Source organism: Anas platyrhynchos, chromosome 2 (genome assembly GCF_047663525.1).
Source record: "Anas platyrhynchos isolate ZD024472 breed Pekin duck chromosome 2, IASCAAS_PekinDuck_T2T, whole genome shotgun sequence".
Classification (NCBI taxonomy): Eukaryota; Metazoa; Chordata; class Aves; order Anseriformes; family Anatidae; genus Anas; species Anas platyrhynchos.
In genome coordinates, this window is record NC_092588.1 from 62895693 (window position 1) to 62922744 (window position 27052).

Here is a 27052-nt window from a genome sequence, read left to right on the forward strand (position 1 = left end):
GAGGATTTCAGACTCTTTTCCTCTTAACTTCTCTCTACCAGACCTTCAGACGCTTGCTGATGGTGACTGTGGTGGTTACAGTCTGGCTGACCACAGGGGCAAAAAATCACATGCATTTGAGAGGAGGTAGAAAGGCTCCTGAGAGCCTTTTTTACCATTTTTTTTATGCTGTTTTCCCTCACTCTAACAAACATGTAAAGGCACCAAGGTCCCTTGTCACAATATTATGAAATTTTGTCCTTCCTGAATGGGCACTGAGGACACAGGCGCTGTGGCAGCTGCAGGTGGATCTGCTGTCTGTCGCTGGTGATGGGGCATGGAAACACGCTGGGCTGCTTCTGTACTTTGTACTGTGATGATCTTAACCAGATATAAAGGCATATCCACGAAAACCAGCATATAAAACCTCTGCCACTTTATCAGAGCCCTCCCTGTGCTACGAGGTTTCCAAAGGCCGCAGACAGACCACTGGCTTTGAACATCCCCTGGCTGCTATTAATCCTTCTAGGTAATGGCAGGGGGCATTCCTCACTGATGGCACACAGCTGCGAGGTTAAACCCCTGCAGGAGGGCTGCCTGGAGGAGCAGCCAGGATGCTCCACCTCCTGCAGGGACCATATAGGGGAAGGAGAGAGCTGGGTGAGCAAAGCTGATCTACCTCACCATGGCCCCAAAAGGGTGCTCCAGGCTGAGATGCTCCATGGCAGGTGAGTAAGTGGTTCTGATGGCCAAAGTTTAATTGACAAAATATGTTTCATCCCTTTAAAAAAAAAAAAAAAAAAAAAAGCTTGGAGGAGGAATGTGTATTAGATGTTAACAGCAATTACAGTTTTTCCAGTTTACAGTGCTTGCTTTTGTCCTGGTCCTAAGCCAGGCGTTTAGGTGGTGTGAGCTAGCCTCGTGTAACGTTTGATAACAGTGGTACCCTATCTTAAGTCCCAGCTTGTGCTAGTGCTGCAAGATAACTTACTGCTTGTTTCCATTCTGTTACTTTTAATTAATTTGGGGATTTGTGATTGTATCACTTCCATGTTCTCAGAGAAGCTGGGTTGCTTTAGCTACTGTGCGGTGTTGACCGAGAAGCCAGCATCATATCTCTGAGTCAATCTGTGCTGTAAAAATGCCCCACTGCGGGTGCACAAAAGTAGGGATGAAGGTGCATGGAGAAATCTGGGTGCTCTCACGTTCCTTGGCTGTTGCCTTTCCCAGCCAGCCTCCTGCAAGCAGAGCCTCCCCCTGATGCTCTAGCACCTGCACCCAAGGGAGCAATAAGCTGCTCAAAACATCTGCTCTCACGCTGCCACACCAAGGCAGGGTGGACGGCAAGAAGTTGTCATGCTGATAAGGTGAAAAACTGTAGTAGAGGATCTCGGTACCAGAGGTACTTCTGGTAAGAGTAGGCTTGCTGGGTAACCTGGTTATTTGGCCCAGACTCTGTGGTTTCTACACAACTCCTCTCCCTGGTCCTTGTGAGTGCTCACCGGTAGCATTAGCACACCTATGCAAATGACTACAACACGCTCTTGGAAATAATTGCTTGCTCGTTTTTAATGAGGCATACTGATAAATAAGCAGGTGCTAATGTTGCTGTTAAAACAATGCTGATGTGTTTAACTAACACCCTGAAGTGTAACTAACTGGTGACAGCTGGCTGAAGGAGTACCTCTTTCAGTACCTCTTCTAGAAATCCAGTTTTCAAACCAGATACAGGCACTGAACAGAGCAATAATCTACAGGTTACCCACACAGTTAGGTCACTTTTCCCTTCCATGTTGAAGGAAAAGCAGCAGTCCAGATTAGGCTGCCTCTGCCACCGTGTTTTGGCTGGGCTGGTCTTGACCACACCTTACACATCTTGGAGAGGCAAGCGAGAAGGTTCCTGCTGTGACAGATGCATAGGAGACATATAATTAAGCTTTCAATGACATGCAGACACTGCAGTTTTGCATAGTATGTAAGATTGAGGTTGGCTGAACTCAGTCTTTGCCAGCTAGTATCTTAGCCTTGGGGTATCCCCTAATCGTGCCTGGGATGCTGAAGTCTATCTGCTGACAGTGTCGTATTTATGCCATTTGATTCTCGTGTTCTTATGTGCAATGCACAATGCCACAGGAGCACCTGGAGGAGAGAATAAACCCAAACTATCCTAAAGGGATAACAGGAGCCATTCGTGGGGATAAGGGACTTCAGGGAAAGGAAAATGATCCATAGATGGAAAGAATGGCTACAGATAAGAGTGTACTCTACAAAAGCAGGGCTTCTACTCTCCTAGAAGTGGTAAGTTCAAAATGGGCTGACTAGACAACACAGACCTCTTAAGGAGGTAGGAGATTTGCTGTCAGAATAGGTCTAGATGCAGCTGCTGATGATTAAAGGCTGATGACTTCAAAGTAGCAGGAGGCCACCCAGTGCTCTGAGCTATATCATGTGCACAGCGTAGTGTTAGTGGCTGCCTTTACTTGAGGTGTTGATTAGATGGCTTGGGTGAATGCCCTCTGTGATTACTCTTTTCTGTTCTTGACTTGCTGTCATCTGGAGAGCAACAAATTTACTAGATTATAGCAAAAGTGACCATGCTCAGCTGTCTTGTGAATGTATTTTTTCATCTTTAGCAGAATTCTCCCAGGGTTTGGTGAATGCACTGAACAACACAGCTGGAAGCTGTCTCCATCTCTGTCCTTGAATTCATTTGTCATCAGAGAGTTACTCCTTTATTTCTGATATTATCTCATTGGCATTACATGTGTTCACTGCAGGGCTGAGAAGAGGGATTTTGTTGCAGAGACAAAAGGGAAACCCTTTCCTTGGGTGTATATCTTCACTCACTCATCTGTCTTCCAGAAAACTGGCTAAGACCATCTAATTGGTTAAACACCAGGTATTTGTAAGAAAGGAGGTACCTATCACACATGCTGTACTTCTATAATCTTTTGTACTTCCTCTGTACCATGTAATAGGGTATTTTAGGAAGCATTAAGCCACAGTTCTATAGCAAGAAGGTTCCTGGAAAAGCTAACTTCTTAAAGAAAAACGATTGTGGTAGCTTTAGCACTAGTTGTAGAAACTGTTTGCACCAGAGTATGTGCCAATCTGGCAAACTCCAAACAGAGGAAATATCTGTATGTGAAGTTAATCAATGTGTTTTGTTTTGTTTTGTTTTTTTTTTTTTTTTCCTTTGGGTTTTCCCATTGTTCTTCTACCCTGTCTTCTAGGTTGTTTATATTAGTTAAGCATTTTGATAAAACAGTGCTGTTTATAATTCTCATATGCAATACCGTCTGTAGAATCTGGGGAAGAAGTAGGCAGTGGATCAGGGGAATCTGGAGATGGAAACAAAAAATTACATCAAAATAACTAACAGGACCAATGCATTTGGACTTTTGCACCTGACACACAGGAAAATGATCTGAAAGGGAAATAATAAGTTCCACTTCTTGGAGGGAAAATGTCTTCATTTTATCAATATTCTCTTTGCACAGACATCTGTACTCTAACCTGTCAACAGGCTTGCTGTACAAGATGAGTGGAAATGCAGTCGATCTCAATCCCAAGCTTAGAAAATCACTGATCTTTATCACTTTTTCAGCTAATTCAGTGCTGATAATGGCTTGTGTCTCACTGCACAAAAACTTCATCTTGCATTGAACGATTGCTCAATTCTGCCTGTCTCCCCTGCAAGACTAACACAAATAATGCCTTCTATGTGAAACAAGACACTTATTGCTTAAGGCACAAGTCTTGCACACGTTTCAGTTGGTATTTAACCATGCTCCCATTCCCTGTCCTGTTGACACCAGGAGAGCTGTTTAGACAAGGAAAATGAAGTATTTATTGTACACTGTAGCAATACCAAGTTCTGCCCTTGTTTTTGCTGTCATTCCTGGCTCTGCAGAGTGCCTGTGAAGTGCCTGTCCAAGCATAGGTGATCCATGAAATAAACTCTGAACAAATCAGGGGAAGTTCAAGTGTGCATCCTTGGCCTCTGCTCTAAAACGTTTCTTTCAGTAGTGTAGCTAGAGCTGTTCAAAAAAAAAAAGCAAAAGTTTTCTTTGTGAGAGGGAGGCTTTGGGTCAGGAAGATGGAATAAATCCTCAGAGGAAGGAGCAAGTTCAGTTATGGGGTTCTTTTATCCGTCTCTTCCTCCTGGTGCAAGCTCTGTGCTCCTGAGGGCTTTGCTTTTGGAGCCTGCAGCAGTGTGGGGACAGGCAGAAGCTTCAGTCCCAGCTGATGGTGGAAGAAGGTCAGAGCCCTTCCAAGGCTGTGGCTTGGAGGTTTCCAGGCTTGCTGCCTGCAGCAGAATGAGGAAGTAAAGGCCACCAAAATGTTTTTTCTGGCTCGGTTTATTTAATATAACAAACCAAGCTGGAAAACCCATGAGATGGTGACAGGCTGTATTAATACAAGGTTATGAAAGACCTGACTTGGGTTTGGTATCAGCAGACTGCTGGAAGGTGAGGTTGGGGGATAAACCTGGAATCAGCTTTAATTCCTCAAGGTAGGCTGGTGTCCATCCTTGGGGACTTCATGCTCTTGTTTTATGGCAGCTATTCTGCTACATGGGGTAAAGCAGCAAACTTCATGCCAGCTTCAAAGAGGAGATGAAGAAGATGGGCTTGGATGGGGTAAAGTCCCAGGGCACTGCAGCAAGGGCCAGGTGAGCAGTGCTGGCTGGTGGGCAGTGCACAGGCACATGAGTGCAGGGCATGTCCTCAGAAACAGTTACTCCTGTATTTCAGCTCAGTTTAATCTCTCTAATCCTCTACTCAGCTGCCTGTCGAGAGTGTCTTAATTACAAATATCTACCCCAGAGGAAGTCATGTCACCTCTTAGCCCCGCTTTGGCAGGGAAGCACCAGCTGTCCTCATTGCTTCCAGCACAGGAACCAAATTTGGATGTGTTTTCTTCTGATTTCTTTCTAAACTGAAGAACACACAGGTACAGATGTTCAGCTTAAGGCTGAGAGATTTGGGGTTATTCAGCACAGAGTAGGCTCCATGGAGATCCTATAGCAGCCTTTCAGTGCCTAAAGGGGGCCTAGAGGAAAGCTAGGGAGGGACTCTGTGTCAGGGAGTGTAGGGATAGGACAAGAAGTAATGGCTTTAAACTAAAAGAGCTTGGATACAAGGAAGAAATTCTTCACTTCAGAGGGTGGTGAGGCCCTGGTACAGACTGCCCAGAGCAGCTGTGGATGCCCCATCCCTGGAGGTGCTCAAGGCCAGGCTGGATGGGGATTTGGGCAACTTGGTCTGGTGGGAGGTGTCCCTGCCCATGGCAGGTGGTTGGAATGGGGTGGTCTTTAGGGTCCTTTCCAACCCAAACCATTCTGGGACTTAAATCTTTTTTTTTTTTTTTTTTATGCTAATGTCACTGAAAATCTGTATTAGATTGTTTTTTCCTGTGGCCATATCTTCTCTCCTTTCCTCTGCTATGCCATGACATTATTTGTGTGGAAACCTATGCATCAGTGTAGTACTCGCTCCTGTGGAAATGGCTGATGTTTCAAACTGCTTGTTCATAGTTGGTGCAGCTTGCTTGAAAAACAGTCCTGTTAAGCTGCTTGGACAGTAGATGTTAAGAGTACTCTCCGCTCAGTTGAGGCTCAAGTAAGTTCCTCAAAATAATATATAGGAACTTTCCAGGGCATTTTTTTTTAATACACCCTCTTGGCCAATTCAAATCTTTACACTGACTGTCACTTGGCGCAACATTTGCAGTAAAACAGGATCCAGGTTTTCTCACAGCTAGTAGGTCTGAAACATGACTCCTTCCAGTTATTCAGAAAGAGTCAATGAATGGGGATATCAGAAGTATTATCAAGTCAGGCAGACTATAATCACCACAGCCTCACCATGAGGTTTTTGGCAACTAAAAGGATCAAGGTACCAGTTTGGGTCAGACATTTATTCATGGTGGAGCATCCTGGTGCCTCCTTAGACCTGAGGTTGGGGTATGAGCTCAGCTTCCCAATGGGCAGGAGGTGCACGAGGTGGTGCAGGCGTCAGATCCAGGTCTGTGCCATGACCCGTCTTTAACAGTAAAAAGAGCAAGGCAGATGCTGTCTTTTTCATTCTTAAAAAAAAAAAATAATAAAAAATTAGGCTGACCTAATAAATTCAATTTTCTGAAATAAAGTTAAATGAGACAAAATATTCCCTGTGCTGAATCAGTCAAAAGGGAAATAAGGCTCCAGGTTCACCTTTCTGTTTATTATAAGACCACATACCAAGATGAGTGGCAGGCGGTGGCCCCATGCTGTTGGTTCAATAAACCAAGTCTTTGTATCTCTTATCACGTTTAATTAAGGTCTGAAAAACTTGTGGCCTACAACACTTGTCATGGCTGTGTTCGTTTGTAATTAGCATGTCAATCCTTTCTACTTAACTGGCTGCCAATCTGAAAGCCTACAGCAAGCCACCATCCAAAACACAGATTTTGGATGCTGTTGGCTGTTCAGGCTTTTATGCCCCTGATGAAAGAAGAGGTGCCCTCCACAGAGCTCTTCATAAATATTCGTGACTGTTTGTGCCTCTGCTATTGTGCCTTGCTTATGAAGGATTTGATTATTCATTTCTGAAAGCAATTTTAAAACATCTGGAAGCAATTACCTTGCTTTCAGGGCTTTTAATACCTGACTTTTTTTTTTTTCCACTTCCATCAATTTCATTCAGGCACTGGGGGCTTTGAAGGACTTCTTGCTGTGTATACCCCAACATAAATGAAATGAAACGGGGGGCTTTGCTTGCTGCCATAAGGCAGGCTTTATTTCAGCTTAAACCATAACTGTGCTCCTGTAGATTTCTCACATGACTCCCTGTCCTTGATTGCTTGATTCTTTAGCTTTCTCTCATGTGAGCCCTGACTGGCCAAAAAGTCCAGCTTGCAAAACCTCAGGTCCCGTGGAACTCCTTGAAATACAGGGCTGGAAAGGCAACAGCACATTATGCTGGAGCCCCAAATGCTGTAGGGAGCATTTTGATTGCTTCTATGTGTCCTCAGTAGCTATTCTTATTCTTGTCATTCTCTCATGTTTTGATTTTTATTTTAACTGTTATTTATCACATCCAATAAAAGTATTGAATAGTGCAGGCAGGAAAAAAAAATGCATAACCTGCTTCAGCATTAATCTCACTAATTTTATTTCTTCATATTGAACAGACTAGACCTAAGTAAGGGAAGAGTATTTTCACTGGAAAGCTCATAAATACTTCTAACTTTCAACTATATTAATGGTAGAAAAGCAATAATGTATGACACAGAGCTCATTCTCTGAAAAGGTCAGTACTGTTTGAAGAAAAAAAATAATCTGATGTAGTTTTGGGATTTAAGTTTTTCTATTCATCTAATTCAGTGGGGCATTTTTCCTCTTAAAAAAAAAAATAATATTCCAACTGATGGAAAGAACGCATCTCAAAGTGCATTTCTCAAATTGTATTGTACGCTTTACCAAAATATATTTGTGTATATGCACATATACTCAATTGTCCAGTAAGTGCACTTTATAGCATGCACACATACATTTCAGCATGCTTCTAGAGGCACAGCCACAAGAAGAAGCCTCTCATCTACTCATCAGCAATTTGTGCCTTTGACATGCTTCTCATAAAGCCAAATGGTCCAAAAGGTTAAATGTCAGTTCTGTTGGAGTCAATGCTGCTTCTGCCATTAATTTCTTGCAAGGCCAGATCTGTGCTCTCCAGACTGGAATATTGTAAAAGGCTTCACAGGCTTTCCAGTGTGGGCTGATACCAAGTAATCTGTGAATCTTCCCCTCCACCAACCCTTTCTGAGTACTGCTATGACTTAACAGCTTGAAAGGATCATCTGTTATTAGAGGGGGAAAAAAAAAAAAAGAACTAACAATGTGAATTGCCACTGCTTGTGCCTTTTGTCTTGCATTTTCTGCTAGTGCAGTATATCAAAATTAGATAATTTTCTTATTTGCATATAATGTTAATTGGACACTTTTATGTCATGTATTAAACATGACACTCTAGCTTTATCTACAGGAGGCAGAGCAAACATCCCCAGACTGAGGGTAACATAGGGCACTTTGCAAAGTGTCTGAATCCAGGCATAATTTGGAAAAATGCTGCCATGTACCCAAGAGTGGAATCCTAGTTCTGCCTGTTTTTACCTTCCCTCCTTAGATAGGAACACTTTGGGATGTGTGGGGGGTGTTGTTAGAAATATTTTTGCTGCACATCCTAATTCCTGAAAGGTCTCCCATTAGCTTTTACCCAGAACCAGGGGAGTTTCCCTCCTCGCTGTTTTCTGAGAGGCCTCAGTGTTGTGTTTGCCTGTGGAATGCAGGGTACATCTGCTCCACATCAAAGCTGATTAGGCATTTCTCTACCCTCTGTCATCCTCTATTTTCAATACACTCCCCTCTCTTTATGTAGGTTTCCTTTCTTTTTTTTCCCCATTCTTGGCAAGTTTCAAGGACACTGAAAAACTCACCATTGCATGTGTTACAAAAACAAAGAAGAATAAGTCTTTGTTATTTGAGGATCATCAGAACAATTTCTGATGAATGCTCGGCACCCTTGCACGTGGCCTGCTTTACTATTACTGTTATTGAGATAATTTCCAATATAAATTCTCTTCAACCACTGTTTATTTTACCAGCTTTTGGTGAGCTTTGCTGCAGATCTCCAGATGGATCACAGTTTAGATCATAAAGGTACCTCTAACCCTGCAACAGCAAACTTTGGCCCGTAAAAAGTATTTTTTTCTTCTGTTTACAGTTCAGAAGGTGCCAAAATCCACAAAAATGTGCAACAATCCTCAACAAAAAGTCAACTCATCAGCATACCAGAGGGTTACTAAAATGACATGCTGCTGAGCCCTCCCCTCACACAACACACAGTCTTCCCTGAAGAAGCATGTGGGTTGATTTTTTGCCTTTTTTTTTTTTTTTTTTTTTAGGGATGGACAAAAAGGGTTATTCAGACTCCAGACTAACCAGTCTATGCAGCAGCAAGTGGCATGGAGTACATTTAAAATGTCAGATACATTTGTCACCGGGTCTGCTCCTGGGCCACCTGCCTGGACATGGGGGATCTCACCCTGCTGTAGGTGCTGTTGGGGCTGCGGATGTGTATCTGGGGGCATTGATATCTGTCCCACCAGGGATGCCAGCGAGCATTGTTCCTTCCTACGGCACAGCAAAATGTGTAACAGCTTTGAGCATCGTTTTTGCTGAGCTAGGAATGTCTTGGCTTCTGTGATTGGCACACAGGTAATTAGAAAAGCTCTGAGCATCCTCCCTAACGGGTTGTCCCTGCTGAAAGCTGCAGTGTGCAGTGTTGTGTTGTTCTCTGTTTTCACGTGAGCCTTTCAGTAACAGAACTCGACACTGATGGTCACAGCAGGCCCATATTTTGGTCTGCTTGTAAAATGCTTTAAAGAGTACAATGTCTCTTTCTTCTTCTCTTCACGCAAACCAGCATGTTCATCCTTCACAAAGTCCCAAAGGACTTCACTATTTATCCAGAACTGCCTTACCCTTTATACAGATTCTGGCTACCCCTGCTGGTTCATACAAATTCTCAACACCTTAATTTCTCTTGGTCAACAGCCAGATCTTGCTGGCATTGGTATTTTGCTGTGCTCAGAGGATGCCTTTGGAAGAAATTCGCTGTCTAACATGTGGAAAGTGACAACATCAGCAAATATCTTGAAGAGGTGAGGGAGGAAGACACAACTTAAATTTTATGCAATGTCTCGGATTAGATCTTGGCACAGGAAGCTCAAGACAAAATGCCCAGAGGGGTCAGATCTGGACAATACTTCCTCTTGCCCACCTTTTAAGCTATTCAGGCTTTCTGATTGCTAGCTCAGCAAACAGACTTGAACCCTGGTCCATTCTCTGTCCTTTCTGTTGTCTTCTTGCCTGTGAAGGTCACCCACCAGTGTGACACTTGATAAGCCTTTAAAAGCTGACCCAGCATGGCAAGTACCATTGCAGTGCTGTACAGCTACCATGGAGGAGAATTTTGTTTCCTTCAGGATTCATCTGTGGCGTGTTTCTTTGTAATTCCCATATTCGTTACATTTTGTGCCTCATTTTCCACTCCGCTTTTGTTTTTGAGAAAACATAAATGTTTTGTACCATAGCATTGCTTTTCTTGTCTATCATTAAAGCAGCAGTAGCCAGTGGGATTCTACCACGGGCATTCCCTGAATCTCTTCTGCAGTCCTCACCACTCTGCCTCTGGGCTTGGAGAAAATAAACCCTCCCATTCTCCTTTGCCCATAAAAAAAACATTTCGGTTTTAATTTGCTTTTTAGGTTATTCTGCAATCCATCCCACTGCTGGCTTTACAGAGCACAAATAGTTAGAATATGCCATCTATGGGCCTGAGGAAGGCTTGCAAGCTTTAATAATTAGTTATATAAGGCAGTTCTGTTATTTAAAAAGGGAGTGAAACTATATATTTCATCAAAGAAGCAATGGTAATTATTTGGAGGCAACTCCCAGGCCTTGTGTCAAAACACTCCCACTCTAAGTAGAAAACTACATGGCCACAAAAGTGTTTCCTGCTAAAAAGCAGATACTGATTGTGTCCTGTTCAATAGCACTTTACAGCAGGAAAGGGCAGAGGGAAACAAAGCTCACCTGATGAGGATTTTTTTTTAGTTTGTTTTTGTTTGTTTTGTAAAGCATGAGTATCATGCAATCCATCTATATGGATTAGCAGCTGACTTCACGCAGCTCCCACCAACAACCTGGCTGCTGAGCCACCCTAAACTTGTCTCAGACCACCGTTATCCTCTCTGTTATTCTTAAAGTCGTGTTTAGGGGTAAACGGGGCTCATTCAGCTGGTAGCACCTCTTTAAGGTTAATAGCATTATGTTTGGTAACAGGGTGCCAGGGGAAGGCCAGCTAGCAGGTGTTCTGTGTGAGCCAAGCTTTTCCTGAAATTGCCCTGAAGGATGAGCAGTGAGAAATCTCAGTAATCTGGGTGGCAGTGAGCAGTTTAGAAGGGGACACAGCCAGATTCATGATGTTTCGTGATGGAGCTTCCCAGGGATCAGGAGAGCCAAGGCAGGTGGTGGAGCAGGAGGCCAGGCTCCAGGCACACAAACTGGTCAGCGTTCCATGTGGCTCATCAGCCACATGGGTGCTTCTAGCCCGAGGTAATCAGAGTTAAAATGAGTAACTCCAGTTGGCCCTCGATGAGGAACGGTTAGCTCATCCGCTGAAATTACATGAAATTTGTCTTGGGCTTCAATCAGGCAGAGGGAGGCTCGCCCTGTAGGGGCAGGGGCTGTGGTGAGCTGGTATTGCCTCCAGGCCGGCCATTTCCCTCACTGCCTGGTGGCCCAGCTCTGCTCTCAGCCACACGTGCCCATCAACAGGGCCACAGCATGGACTGTGAGAGTGCTTTGTGTCCCATTTTGTGTAGCAGACACCGGGATCGGACCCTGCGAGACAGCAACTACAATGGCCAAATCTGGAGCCTTCAGGGCAGGCCCTGAGATTTATATTTAGCAGCTTCTGACAAGAGAAGGAACATTGTCTGTCCAGCACCTCTCAATAGAAGCAACTTACTTAGGTTTTTAAACATCCTAGGCATTCAAGTCAAAGACGACAGCTGTTACTGCCTCCTCAGAGGTTGTCTATCAACAGCATGTCAAGCAAAGCGTTTCTAGGAAAGGGGTTGTTGCTTTGCTTTGTAGCTTGCCTTAAGCCTGTGCAGTTTGTTCACTGAGGACAGAAAAGTCATTTCCTGAATAAAAACAAAGTCCCCAGATCCTCATGTGGAGCCAAAATTCTGAAAATATATACCCTAAAAAATATTACACTGCCACACAGTAGAAAAGGCAAACAAGCCATGAGATAACTGATAGCAGGCACTTTACTATGGATACAAGACACTGAGAATAAGCAAAAGAAGGGCCCCCAGGCCATAAACACTCAACCTGTCCACGTCACGGGCATGAGCATCCTCTGAATTCAATCTGCAGCCACTTTCTTGGCTAAGGTTCACTTTCTCTGACCTGCTGGTGTGGTTCACTGGATGTTCTCTCAGAGCAGAGGTGGTACAAAGCCCCGATGTCCTCCACATTATCCTTTGTAGTGATGCTGTCTATGGGTCAGTGACTTGGAGAAATATCAATTCAGTCAATTATAGTGATTAAAGAGAGAAACAAGACAGAAAGGTGAAGGTTTTAAGGTATATGAGAGGTTTCTACAAACAGTGAGCTAATCTGCAAGGGGCAGCCACTCTGTACTTTCATTTGGTTGTTTCTAAATAAACATGTTCCTCAGCAAGGTGTGATACTCATTCTCCTCAAGTCACCCCTGATACTTTCTCACTTACTTACCACAGACACCAGTGCCATTCAGCTCATCCTATAAGATTACCTTTGGTGTCCTTCATGTCCTCAGATGCCGGCAGTGTGAAAATCACACCGACTTTCTGCACAGTCTATTACTCAGCTCATATGTATATGCAAATATTCAGCTTTCTCTAAACTCCTGGACAGCTCGAAGCTCTCCTCTGGGCTCATGTTACTTTCTTTGCATCCCTGTCATGGTTCCCACTACTCAACAGCATCAAATACATACTGTTCCAAAGCCCTTTCATAAATAAATTATTTATTTTAATTATATATATAATTATGTATATAATTACATATAATTATGGAGGGATTAGTCTGCCTCTCTGGCTACCTTTAGGATTCTTGAAGATCCTCAGTGCTGGACTCTAAAGCCTTTTGCAGAGCCACTGAGAGAACTGTGAGCGTGTACTACTTGCAAGCTAAAACCTGGAAAGACTAAACCACTAGTTACTAGCTGTACTAAAATCAGTGCCAGTGCTGACCCACCAGCTTCCTCCTCATGGTATTTTGTTCATCCCTTCAAAGACTGTAAGCATCGTGTAAGAGCAAGCTGCAGCTCAAGGAGCTCCAGGAATAACCACAGGGAGATTCTGAGCTGCACGTGTTCCCCCTTCTTGGCTTTCCCCAATGGTAACTCACAAAAAGAGGAAAGAGGGTCCAAGGAAGATCTCAGGATCTATTCACAGCAGTCACCAACAACTGTTTGCTCGGACCTGGGGCTCAAGAGCCGTGCGTTTGGCTTGAAACATTGAAACACCCCCAGTGGCGGACCTGCAAGGGACAAAAGTCATGCTGTCGCGGAGTTACAGGGTTTGCGCTCCAGTTTAGCACCAGCCTGTGCCCCTGCAGAATCCAGAAGGTAAATGGCTAAAAGGGTTTCCCATGTGTCAGCAACAGCTTCCCATTTTTTATCCCAAATCTGTCAGATTGGGTAGTTTACTGCAAAACTCTACTTTTTAAATCTGCACTTGCTAGAGATCATGGCTAGAGTACTCCTGTTTTTTTTTTTTTTTCTTTCTATTATTCCAGGTGCATAGTAATACTTGGATTTTGTTCATGGATAAGCATATTTCTGGCACATGTGTTTGAAGTAAACATCTCAGCATTTAGTTTTTTTTTATGCTTAATTCTAGAATTATTCCTGCGGGTTGTTTTAAGAACACTGAGGAGGGCAGAGTTGTAGTTTAATAGTTACCGTGGCCTTTCCAGGGACAGAAATTAGGTATGACCCTACGTGTGTGCCTTTAGATGGGCTCCAGGAAAGCAAAAATAAACAAACAAGCAAATAAATAAACAAAAGAAAACGCTAATGTTTGAGACACTGAAGATTTTTCCCCAACAGCCCACCTGTATCCACTCTACATGTGTCCTTCCAGATGTATGCCCTAAGCCTGATACATGTAAAGCATAAATCTAAACCATATGCTGCAAACTGTTGGGCCTGGCAGTCTAAAATATCCAAGAGACCACAGGATAGAAATCTCATTACGGCCTGATGGCTGTTGTGCAAATGCTTCAAGTTCGTATTTTATCCTGACTCTAACAATCAGGGACGTCAAATTGGGAGCAGAGCGCTCGTGTTTCATCCACTTGGCAGGAGACGGCTGTGCATCACGGCGCGCTCAGCTCTCGTGTGCTTTGCTGCTTGATTTGTGGCTCGCTCCCTTCTCCCATCCCACTGTGGCAAACGCCAGAGAAATCCAGCATTTCCAGCTGGCCGAGAAATAACACACAGCTGATGAAACTGCAGTTGATTAAAAGAGCAGTCCTTGGGCGTGCAAAGCAATTAATGCATTCACGAGGGCGATGGAAAGAGTAACAGCGGCTGAGACATGGCAAGTCCCCAGGGTGATGGCTGGGCAGGGCAATGCTGCTGGCGGCTCTCCCCTCCTGCGATCCCAAATCAGCTGGATCCGGGACATGGAAAGGGAGACACAAAACTGGGGGGTTTAGGGCATTACCACAAATGAAGATTTAATGTCATCTATTTTGACATGCAGCCTGCCTCGTTTTACAATTCAGAAATGTAGACTTTGGTCAGACAGTGCTCGCCACCTAACTCCGGGCAAGCTCTGACTCCTTTTGTTATTTCTAGATGAATAAAACAGTGGAAATACTGGTGTATGTGGAGTGTTTACACACAACCTGTGATTTCAGAAGAGCTATGGTCTGGTCTTTCTGGAGAAGTTTTGCTGCTTTGGAAGTCCTTGGATATTTTCTGCTCAGGGTTCAGAGGATCCAGGTGATACTCAGGGTCTCCCAGCTCCTCTGTGCTGGGTTCTCCATCTGCTCAAAGTTTTACCAGGTGTCAGAAACTCCAACACTTTTATCCTTACACACAAGGACAGACATCACCTGCAGCAAGTGCACCTCCTTCTGAGTAGGAATCTCCCCCCTTCCCCAGGTTTCTGCCCTCTCTTTCTTCCCATGCTGTGGTGCCTGAGCTGGAGCTGCCCCACAGAGAAGCTTGCACTGTGCTTGGTGATGGACGGCTCCAAGCCTCTTTGACACATTGGTGCGAGTCCATCACCAGGCAAAGGATGAAGGCTTGTGCCTCGGGCGTGCAATAAAGCTCCGCTCAGCAGCAGCTGGATGTCCCAACAAAGTCAAGGAGAGGTGGGCTGAGAGTTAGTTACGTGCTTGCATAGGTCTGCAGAGCAGAACACCAGCCTTTGCCAACGTGTAACAAAGGGCATTGAAGGGTTTCATGGACACAGCTTCAGTGACAGCATGCATAGAAAGTACTGGAGTAGGCGAAATTGGGTAACGTCAGTCTCAGAAAAAAAATAATAAAATACTAGGCCTAGTGCCCATTTGAAATTAACAGCAATGTTGGTCAAAAAAAAAGTCTCCTTAAATCCTCTGGAGTCAACAGAAAAGAGGCTCTGGCACTGAAATGTCTGCCAGATCAGATTTCATCTCGGACGGGAAGGTTGCTTTTGGGTTTAAAAGGGTGGCCCATACCAAAGCAGGGTAACCCAAAAGCCCTTTTAAAACATAGAGCTTCTTTTCCCCTATGCTCCAAGTTTTGGAAAAAATAAAAATAAAAAAAAAATGGTGGGTGGGAACCTTTGTGCAAAGCGTGCCTGGTGCTCTCCTCCCTCGGGCCGCCGGTGCAGGGAGGCAGGAATTCCTCTGGCACGTCTGCGCGGCGAGGCTCCGGGAATTCGCATCCTCCCCGAGCCTGCTTTAGCTCACTGCCCTGGCGTCTTGGCACCCGCCTCCTGCCCAGGAGATAAGAGCCTTCACAGAACTGCTTGTGCAATCGCCCTACCTTCTAGGTTTGCTTTCCCTGACCTTTGGAGGGATGCACGGGCTACGTGCCTTTGTGCAGGAGGCAGGCTTTCTGGGAGGTGGCTGTTTCGATGGAGCAAATGCAGGTTTTTGGCAAATACTGGGTCAGACCCGTGCAACTCGCAATTTATTTCTAACAGTCCTGATGTTTTGCACAAGAGAATCAATCTAAAGCCACATTTCTGAGCAAGCTGCGGAGCAGTTGTTGACTTCAGCTTTCCCTTAAGTTTCATGAAATGTTTTAAACTGTTCAGTTCTTAGAAGAAAATGATAAATCACTGCAGATGAGCAGCCTGTGAATTATTCATTAAGCATCTGCTTTTGGCACTCGGGACCCAAGCTGGACGCCTAGGAATGAGGACAGAGAACTGTTGTGTGACGTTGAGCGCATCAGTTTGTCCCCACATGCACTTACACAAGTACTTGAAGCCTCCTTCAAATGCTTCAAAGCCTTCTCATTTCACATGTCCCCACAGGGCTCACCTGGACTGGACAGAAAACAATTTCTGCACTGGAGTCTTGCAGTACAGCCCGCATTAACAGATGAAAGCTGAATATTTTATACTTACAAGCAAAGAAACCAGCTCTTTCTTTTTTTAAGTCCCATTGGGTGTTTCCTGGCATTCTTACAGGCCCAAATGCTTCTTGAAAATCTGGTCCTAAGACCTTTGGTGGAAGCAATAGGGACTCCTGCTCTGTGTGCTTAAGACCTGGAAATGCTCTAGGTCCTTGATCAAGCGTAATAGCATTGTGAAAATCTGCTTTGCCTCTGCAATTTTCACAAGGGCAGAATAAATCAGAGCCACCGAAGGGGTGTTACAGAGCCAGTGCACGCGAGTGCAGAGCCAGACTCATTGAACATGTAGCCATCACTGAGCTGTTTCTCCTCTCCAAGTGCTTTGCAGTGTCGTATCGACCCTCCCACGAATACTCCAGAAAGCTGCGCTTGCTGCTGAGCCTGGGGGTTACTTCATCAGGACTCACCACATCTTCTTTGAATTACACTTACGGCCGGGTGTTTAAATTACAGGAAGGCTTTGTGTTTAAGGGTTTCCGCATCGTGCTGAGGCTCGGGAAAAAAAAAAAAGTAAGGTTTGACACATAATAAGGATTGATGTGCTACTTCAAATGCTGGTGTTACTGGAAAGGAAGGAACTTCCACAGGAAGAGCAAGGGAAATTATACAGGAATCAATAAAGGCTGCTAAAAACAGCGCTTGACTTATCTTCCCTGCGAGTCAAAATGCCCTACGCAAGGGATGCACACGCTATGTCTTGGCTGGTATGTCCAGGCTGCTCTCACTGGGGCACGTGCTCTCAGGATTTCCTCAAAAGCCAAGGGGTAGATAGAGACCGGCGTCTCCAGAGGACTGTTCATCACACCTACCTAAGGAACTGCCAGCCAAAAAGAAAAAAAAAAAAAAGAGTGCCGCAGAGCCTACCTTTTCCCTAATTACCATCAGTTTCACATGCTTAAAATTAAGCAATGTGCTTAATTACTTTCCCGGAGAGAGCACGGAGAGCTGAGTGCCTGGCGGGACTGAGCTGCTAGCTTGGAGGAAAGCAAAGAAATAAGCAAATATTCTGGATGAACCTGACAAGCAAAACAGGGAAACGGGGAGAGCTCGCCTGCAAGGATGACTAAGTTGCAGGCTCGGAAGCGTAATAGGGCCCAGGAGAGAGAGAACATGATTAGTCAGGCAATTTACAGGTAATATGCTTTCATCATTTTCTCCTTAGCATTAATTTTCTCCAACGTCGGGCGGGAGCTTGCTCAGGAGGGAAGCAGTGGATGGGGTTGGGGTGGCATGGGGCAGGGAGTGGAGCTCAGCCCCGGGGTCCTGGTACCCTGGCATCGGCATCGCTGCTGTGAGCAAGGGGCTGGCGAAGCATGGAGCAAATGGCAGGGACAGTGATGGGTGTGAGGCTGTAAATTGAGGGAGGGAAGGGTGTCAGGCCACTTGCTTCACGTTGGGGAGGTTCTCAGCATTTCTACACCAAGGTTGCTGTTACATCTGGCTGGCCAACTCGATCGATTAGATCCGTTTGAAGCCTGTATTTCTGTGAACGCTGTTAAAGAACAGCAGATCACCCGATCGGAGAATATTAGCACCCAAGGTCGTCCTGCAAAATGTGAGAAAAGATGGTTCGGGCACAATTAAGGAGGTTTTTGCTTCTAAGGCTCCATTAAAGCCTACTACACAAACTCTCCTCAGGGCTTTCTACACTCCTTAACAGGGTTCGAGTGAATAGATTGAGAGCAGTACAAGGCCCTCAATTTGAAGATTATAGCCTGTAACAAGTCACAGAGAGTTTTTAGCATCGCCCCTGTTAATCAGCAGCAGGCAAACATGTGCAAGAAATAATACCCTCCCTGCGTGCCCCCACCTCCAGCTTCCCCATCTAGCAAACAAAAAACTGTGAGAGCCAACAGATCTGTTCTGGCTTGCTTTATTTCACTTGATGTTTATTAAAATGCTGTGTTTGCAGTTTATATTTCTTGGCACGCTGTTGTTTCGGCGACAGCTAAACAAGAGCAGCAGATAGACCGAGAGGGTAGCTGGTTCCACTCAGACTTTTGGAATGATCCTTTCAGTCCTATAGTCATCGGTTGCATTATCTGTGTTATTTATTTGCTTTTGTTTCACTCGCTTTGGATGGCAAAAAGGAGCTCAGCTGTTTCCCTTTGTTCTCTGCTCGTTTCCGCTTTCAGTTTCTCAAGCACCAGCAGGACAAATGCGGCAACATCCACGTTCATCTCCCAGAAGCAAATGTTCACGACCCAAAGGAATTGTCTACATGAATGTTTTAATTCAATAGCAAAAGAAAAAAAAAATAAATCCTGGCACTCAGCACCCCACATTCCCATATTAAATCTCTCCCACCCACCAAAAATTGTGCCCCTACCCAAGCGGCCTCCCAGGGAAGGTCCCTGGCCCGGGACATCTTTGGCAGATGCTCCCATGCCAGGAGCTATGTGAACAGTTTAGCAATGCTTTGCAATTGTTCGGCAATCGGAACAAAATTGTTTAACAACAGAATAATCCAGAGCTGTCCCCTGGGAATGGTCGCTGGCATTGCTCGTGGCTGGGTGCCTGTATTGGCAAATTAGCGTCTCCCTCCTGCAGCCTGTGTTGAAGCTCAGCCTGTGTCTCCTGCCCCGAGTCCCAGCCTCATCCTAGAGCTGGGTGTCCATAGCCAGGCACCACAAACTTGGTGTTGTCCACAAACTGCATAAAATTCACCCCCAATGCTCTGTCTTTCAGGTAATCTGATTAAAGCATTGACTAAAATCAGCCCATCGTGGGCCTCCGCTCACTTTGAGTGTTCTTGATAAAAGATCCCTTTTTGAGCTGGGCTGAGCATACACCATTCCCAGGTGATCCATAAAACCTTTTCCTGAACTCAGGACCCAAAGTTCAGTGGACTTCAGGGGTACGCAGCTGGGATCACAGCTGTGTGGCTGCTCTGCATATGGTTTATGATATGTGATATGGTTTAGTGGAGGACTTGTTAGTGAGAGGTTGGACTGGGTGATCTTGGAGGTCTCTTCCAACCTAGATGATTTTGTGATTCTCTATCAAACCCAATGTATTTCCAGGGTACTTCTGTCTGCCAAGAGCTTCCTCATCCTCACTGGGAGCCCTGGATATCTTCCTGGTTCCCTGCTGGGAAGTGCAGGCTGCCCGTCTTCTTAGCAGCTCCTCTGACAGTAATGGATGGTGTAGTGGCCACTAATCACTCCTTGGTAGACCTAATATAGGTTAATATAAAAATGCTAAAATAAGGGATCATGCTAACCACAGGAGAGCTTTCTCTTGCCCTTAAAAACAGAATTGGGAATGTTTTATCCCACACTGCCCCAACAGGTAGGGACATGGGAAAAGTGGTCAGGAATTACTAGGACTTGGCAGAATGAACAGAAAGCATTTGGAAAGTGGCCTGTGGCCTGAAGGAAAGAAAATCTTGGATTCAGGCAGTGACAAAATGATGTGCAAATGCAGATGGAGAAGGTGAAGTCTGAGGTGATATGATCTTAAATGCAAGAGGAAGTCTTCTCACGGAGTGGGGCCTGGCTTCGAGAGCTCCGAGTGAAACCTGAGGAGGTGAATAGGGTTGGTCTGATGTCCCACCGCTGATGCTGGGGATGAGATGAAAGAGCTGAACGACAGGTTGCAGTCACTCATGAGCAAAATACCAACACAGGTGCACTCCTCATAGCAGAAGAGCTCAGCCCCAAACTGGAAGCCCAATGCTTTTGATCCGAAAGTTGTTAACACATACCGTGAATGAAACAGGAGAGGGGAAAATGCCTATGGCTTCCTTTTCTGGGAAGCACCCTCATATCATAAAGCTGGGTTATTCCCAGCTGGGGAAAGAATGAGCTGAGTTGAAATTGCCCACGCTGAATGTGGAGAAAAGCAACTGTGGGGAATGCCGAGGAAAATACAAGGGGCCACGCTGGTACCCATCCCCACGGGGAAACAGGTCTGAGATCCTCTGTTCAAAAGGGTGAAACTGGGTGAAATCTGAAGCAGTCAGGGAGAAGTGTCTGAAGCAGCTTCAGACACATTCCTGCAAGGAAAAAAAATAAATAAAAAGAGAGAGAGAAGGACTCTTGGCCCGAATTTGATGTTCTTTCTACACACAGGTTCATTAGCAGACGAAATTGTCCTGCAGGCAGTGGAGGCTCTTCTGCTTCACGCTGCTTTTCCAGCTTCTTTGACAGGAGATAATGACTTGCTGGTTGTCTTAGGCTTGTTAGCAGTGTAATTTCATACATTTTAACTTTGCTATTCCTGTGTCTGAGGCCCAAATCCTGGCTCACCAGTCCATGTGAACTAACTCTTCCTGTTGTAAGAAAACATTTGGCAGTCTATTAAAGGGAAAAGGTACCTTTGGAGATTTCTTTTTATTTATTTATTTTTTATTTTTTTCCAGGAACTTTCTTCTTCAGTCATTCACCCTGAAGCTGATTTGAATGGGGAGGCTAGCTCCTGCAACCTGGCAGCTGCCTTAAAAGCTATCAGGTTGTAGGGTCGTGCTTATCTTCTCAGGAGCCTTCAAGTCACGCATGACGAGCTCAGTGACGCAGAGTTCACTGTTCTCGTTTTATATTTATGCCTGTCACCTCCTCCTTCATTTCATCTATTTCCAGAACACCTACATTTGGTAGCGCATTTTCTGAAAATAATTTGGAACAGCAAAACCAGACTTTTCCCAGGAGACTCCCAAGGAGGAGAAATGTAGGTTTTATCACCATTAATTCTTAGCTGGCACAATTTTCTAAGAACTATCGTTTGCCTAAGAAGTGGTTTTGAGGCAGCTTTACAATGTTACTTACAGCATGCTGCACGTTACACCAGTTACATCTCACAGTTTTTGTGAAAAAAGAAGAGTAGAATCCAAATGAAGGATACTTTGTACTTGTGTTGAAAACTCCATCTTATGCTTCCCAGTTCTTGTATCATGATAAAGTGGTAATTATTGCTCCCTGTTCACCTTCTCGATTCACTTAACAGCTATATAACCTCTCCAGCTTCTCCTCTATATCACAGAATCACAGAATCTCTAGGTTGGAAGAGACCTCAAGATCATCGAGTCCAACCTCTAACCTAACACTAACAGTCCCCACTAAACCATATCCCTAAGTTCTACATCTAAACGTCTTTTGAAGACTTCCAGGGATGGTGACTCCACCACCTCCCTGGGCAGCCCGTTCCAGTGCCTAACAACCCTTTCAGTAAAGAAATTCTTCCTAACATCTAACCTAAAACTCCCCTGGCGTAACTTTAGCCCATTCCCCCTCGTCCTGTCACCAGGCACATGGGAGAACAGGCCAACCCCCACCTCACTACAGCCTCCTTTAATGTACTTATACAGAGCAATAAGGTCACCCCTGAGCCTCCTCTTCTCTAGGCTGAACAAGCCCAGCTCCTTCAGCCGCTCCTCATAGGACTTGCTCTCCAGGCCCCTCACCAGCTTCGTCGCCCTTCTTTGGACCCGCTCAAGCACCTCGATGTCCTTCTTGTAGCGAGGGGCCCAAAACTGAACACAGTACTCGAGGTGCGGCCTCACCAGAGCCGAGTACAGGGGGACGATCACCTCCCTAGCCCTGCTGGTCACAGTGTTTCTGATACAAGCCAGGATGCCGTTGGCCTTCTTGGCCACCTGAGCACACTGCTGGCTCATATTCAGCCGACTGTCCACCATCACTCCCAGTGATATTTTCCATGCTGTGGTGCAGAACCTGGATCATACCTCCGACCATCTCTGGTGCCCTTTTCTGCACCTTTTCTTGTTCTGCTCTGTCATCTTGGAGGGATGGGACTGGAACCACACACCAGATATTCCAAATAGATGTTGGTGGAGCTTTGCTTTCCCCCTCCTGATAAACCAAGAGTCAATTTGTCTTTTCAACTACTGCTGGATGCTGAACCCATGTTCCCCAGGAGATGGCTGTTTTCTAAAACAGGCACTACGTCTCTGCAGGGTAATTACCCAAACTGCCTTACATCGTCCTTGCAGCATTACATATTTCATACTGCTTTGCATTAAAAATAAAAAAGGTTATATATATATATTTTTTAAGTGCAAGCTTGCCAGCAGGAACTAACAGAGACCACCTGTGAAAGCCAGCCAGTGCATCTGAAATGGGGCACTGAGTGTCCAGGGCAGCTGCGGTGAACAGCCTGCCACATGTTCCTGGCCTTTGCTGGCATAAGATCTCGTCTTCCCTTTCTTATAGCACTGCCAAAAGTAAGTGCTCAGGCTGAAATCTTTCCCGGGTGCCTACCTCAGGCTAGTTTAGTCTTGCTAGGAGTTGATTTCATTTGGGGATTTTTGTGGTTTGGAGGGGGTTGTTTGGTATTTTTTTTTTTTCTTTTTCATTTTTTTTGTCTCAGGCAAAACAGCTTACCCATTGCCAAGGAGGAGGCTAGGGAATGTACCTCTTATCCATATTTGAAGGAAATAAATTACGTGCCCTTTCATTTGGAAATTACTTATGACAGTGGGATTTGCGAAAAAGACTGTGTTTTTGCGGATAATTGTGCAGTGTTTTGTTGAGGAGGAGACTTCTGGCATCCCCACTGGCATGCATCTCATTTTGTTTTCCAAACCCTTAGCCTGCGAGGAGTCCTAGTTTGCACAAGCTTCTCAGTTTTGAGTGGTTAAATTCGTAGAAAACCCTCCCTGAGCTGGGCATGCTTAGCTCCTCACAGGTCATGCTGGGCACAGACACCTGACTGGGTTAGGAGGCCTGACACAGCTGTGAACCCCAGCTAGACCCAGCCTTGATGGAAAACTTCTCCAAGTTGCACTGCAAGAACCAACCATCGGGGTGAGGAGAAGGAATGAGGCGAAGCAGGGCAACTCCAGGGAAATGGCAGGGGAAGGGCAGGAAAACCAAGGTTCACCTTGGTGCAAAGCACTGATCTGTGCTTTGATGAGGGGAGCTGTTGTTTATAGGGTCCTGTGTTGTTTCTGTCCTTCAGCAGGACCTGAGCACAGCAGTGCCTGGCTCCAACCAAGTGTTTCCAGCCCTTCCCGAGAGCACCCAGCCTGGGCTCCCTCTCGCCTGCCTGCGTTACCACCTCCAGCGCCTCAGATCCCAGCAAGCTGGATCCCGGCTATGCAGGTAGGAGTTTTCCTAGCCAATTACGAGTCTGAAATATGGAGCAGGTCAAAACCAAATACCGTCATTCCTCCTCCAACACACACACAAGAGAACAGCAACCAAAACCAGTCGGCATTTTGCTGACTCCTCACAATCACCCGGTCTCCGGAGACTGTTTTCTTTTGGCACCCAGCATCCAGAATAACGTCAGATCCTAGCCAGTCATGTGGCGCCAGTGTAGAGTGAACAAAAGCCAAGGCAGCTATGGGAAAAAGGCCATTGTTCCAAAAAAAAAAAATTTAAATGATGTCACTCTCCCCCTTAGCAGCATCAATAAAATATCCTTTCCAATGGCGAGTGCTTCTTTCCACAGTTGCCTGTGGGGAGCGTACAAGGCATGGACTGGATTAGTGTGCTTCACAGAGGCTCGATGTTTATCACAAAACACCACATTTCAGTAAAAAAGATCCCTTTCCCCTTCAATACTGAGCCAAGCAGCACCGTCCCTTGAAGCTGGCGTGAGATGTGAGGGCGTAGGGACAGCAGTGAAGGCCAGTGCAGAGCGTGCATCTTCTGGGAGGGAGGAGAATCAGTCGTGCGCCTCGTTACTGTACTTGCACTTGTTAGGAGTCACCATTTGCATTATGACATCTGCTAGAAATCTTAATTATGGGTTGCGGCCCCACCGGAGTAGGCCCGAACAGATGTAAGAGTTATGTTTCTAATTATCTTAACACCTTTCCGGCAGGGTGTCATAAGCACAAGTTAATTAAGCCCCGTGCTAGCCCTGTGGTGCAGAGATAGAAGGATTTTTTTCATTCTGATTTACAAATGAAGAAGCTGAAGGACCAGCTCACACCCGCTACCCTGTCCTGAAGCCCAAACCCTCTGCAGGTCCTTCTGCCTTAACCACTAGGTGCCCGCCCACTTGGCAGAAGATTTTGACCTGTTGTTGATAAAATTAGCAAACTACATCGTGTGCCCCTGCTGAATCTTGAGAGGGATTTCTTAGAAAGATGAAAAACATGAGGAGCTTCAACATTGTCCACATTTCTCCCTACCATGGCAAAACAGGCTCAGTGGGCATTTGCTCCTTGCCCGTAGGCAAAGCATGTGCACCAGCAAGGGCAGGGAAAGCGGCTCTAGCTTCCCAGCCAAATAGTGAGCTCTTTCCACTGGCAAGCATCCCCTGAAAGTGTGTTTTATTTTTCAGATCAGTTTCTGGAAGTAAAAACACAAGAGCAAAACTTTAGACTTTCCAGAGCTGTTGAGGGGATCTTGAGCAATAAGTTGGAGACATCATGAAAAGGTCTTTAGGGTGACCCAAAGCAGGCACATAGAAATGGAGATAAGCAGAATTAAGCAACTAAAAACCTTTTGCCTCAAGTTCCCAGAAGTCTTTGTTAAGCATAACTTGCTGGTGATGATGGTGATGATAAATATCTGAGGCACCAGCCCTCAGTTTGGAGGAATCTCATAAATTAAATTCTCTCTATTTCACAGTCTATTTATTGTAAAATCTCTCTGATAAAGCAGCCAATACCTACAGTGCTGAATGCAAGCTCCTTTCATTTAGAAGTCTTCAAGCCATCAGGGGAAAAAAATAGAAAGACTGTTTCAGTCAAATTTTGATTTTGAGATTAATATTTTTGTAGTCTATCAATTTATGGTGGATTTAGAGGAATTGGCAAAATTGACCTCAAAGACACCTATGTTTAGGAACAAGTGCTGTAGCACCATCCTGCTCTGTTCCTGTTGTACCAGTCAAAACAGTATCTAAGAAAATGCACCTTGACAAACGTGTGAATCATTGTGAAGCCTTTTTTACTGATGTCTTGTATTTTGAAGAAAAACTTGCCATGGAAAACTGAGGCTTCTTTGTTGAACTGCTCACGCTGGTGAGCTAGAGGCAGCCCCGTACTTAGGGGGAATGCTGCTGAACAGATGGGATCAGTGTTTTGCACATGATTCTGGAATGCAATAAAATTGTTTGGTTCTGGGAAAGAGTTTTTCCTCCAATTATACCACCAAAATGGCCAAAAGGCCTGATTCTGAAAGCCATGCCCCTGCAAATAATCCTCATTCACGCTTCAGGAAAATGTGAATTATGAAGGAAAAAAGAAAAAGCATAGGAACATCACTTCTGCAGAGACATATTCTGACTTTTTTGTATTAACAAGGTGCAAAGGGGAGCCCACTTTGGAGGAAAGCAGATACAAAGAGCCTAAATGCATGGTTAACAGCAGAAACACGGGAAGGAAAGTAGGTAAATGCCTCAGAGCTGACAGCCTGAGATGAGTTCAGCAAACTGGGCTGGAGAAACAGTTTCAGGGATGTTCTGTGAGATTTCCCTCTTCAGCATCATGACCCAGCAGTCCTTAATATTTCACATCTCTTTTCGCCTTGCAGCGGATGGCAGCGCAGGATGAAGGTTAGGACTGGAGATTACAAAATCGGGCCCTTCGTCCGCAGAGGTCAGGGAAAGTCACTTGGACGAAAGGCTTACGGACGGATTCTTGGCTGATATAATTCGTCCCGGCCTCAAAAAAGTCACAGCGAGGCTCTGCTGCTTTGCACCCACTGAACATCTGGCCCTCAGCCTGTGGGAAGAAGGATAAAATGTGCCTCATGCTTCATGCATTTCTAAGCAGCTGCTTTGAAGGACTCCTCACATGGGACTGTGTGCTGTTGCTGAAAGCTCTGGAAAGGATCGATTGTGCACAAGCATTTCAAAACTTCAGCGTTTACAGGGCATGAATGCAAGCTGGAAGAAATCTCTAATGTAGTAAGCTGCTTCTTGGCAAATCTCTCTGCAAATCAGGTGGGTGAGGAAGAGATTATGTCCAGTCCCAGACGATTAAGAGCTTCATGATGCCTTTCCATGCGGGATCTGCTTCACTAGTTCTGACAAGATCAGGTGGTTCCTGCCTGGTACAGCTGTGTGCAGCGGTCTGGCAAACATTGGATGGATTTGGCTGTGTGAATATGTGTGACCTCTCCCTCTAATTGTTTTTTTTTTTTTTTTTTTTTTTTTTAATCATTATTAATAATCAGGAACTACATCTTTCAATGTCTGTCTTTATCTTAACATGGCAACTGCTCTGGCAGCTCTGCCAAAGAAATCGTATGAAGAACAGGCTTAAAAAGTCATCTGGTAATATTTTTTTTTGGTATGAAGTTTTCAGCTGCAGTTACATTTTTTAGGGATTCAAATCAGTAAGTGAAAGACAAAATTTGTACACCGTAGGACTCCTATTGCTACAACTGTTCCTTGTCATTTTTCCTTACTATCGGGTGATGCCTCTATCCACTTCTGAGAGGGCTTGACCTAATAGCTAGACATGAGACCTTACATGTTCGTTAAAGATGAAATTAGTTTATTTATTTGTTGCTTTACCTTCATTTCACTTTCCAAACAGAAGTTTTCAGAAATTATACTCTCATTAAGATTTTGGTTGTTCCTTCCAGTTAACTGCATCCCATGCCAGGCTGAAAACCTCTCTGCGTTTTTATGAGGAACTGAGACTGAGCTAAGGTTGTACTCTTCTACCTTGTCACCAAAACCCAGCTTCAGCTTCCACGACTAAAAAAATATGCCAGACAGCATTCCTATGAGTTAAATGGTTACCCAAAATAGAATAAACACAGTTTGCGACTGAGAAGAATTGCAGAAGGATGCCACAGGGCCGGTTTCTCTGTTCCCTAGGCAAGTTAGATAAGCACTTGGACCATAAGCAGAAGGAATTGCATCTTTAGCAGTTTTCTCATTCTGGCATTAAAATTTAAAATTAA

The 27052-nt window shown here is 45.0% G+C and overlaps 1 long non-coding RNA gene across 2 annotated transcripts; it reads left to right on the forward strand.

Annotated features, from left to right (window-relative positions):
- The first annotated feature begins 550 nt into the window (after positions 1–550).
- Positions 551–27052, forward strand: LOC119716199 (uncharacterized). 2 transcript variants are annotated; one of them, XR_011807626.1, is made up of 3 exons: positions 551–707; positions 8926–9238; positions 9578–10200. It is a non-coding gene; the product is annotated as an uncharacterized lncRNA (long non-coding RNA). The 2 variants fall into 2 exon arrangements; XR_005263989.2 differs by lacking the exons at positions 8926–9238; positions 9578–10200 and adding exons at positions 23139–23281; positions 25670–27052 and having other exon boundaries at positions 563–707.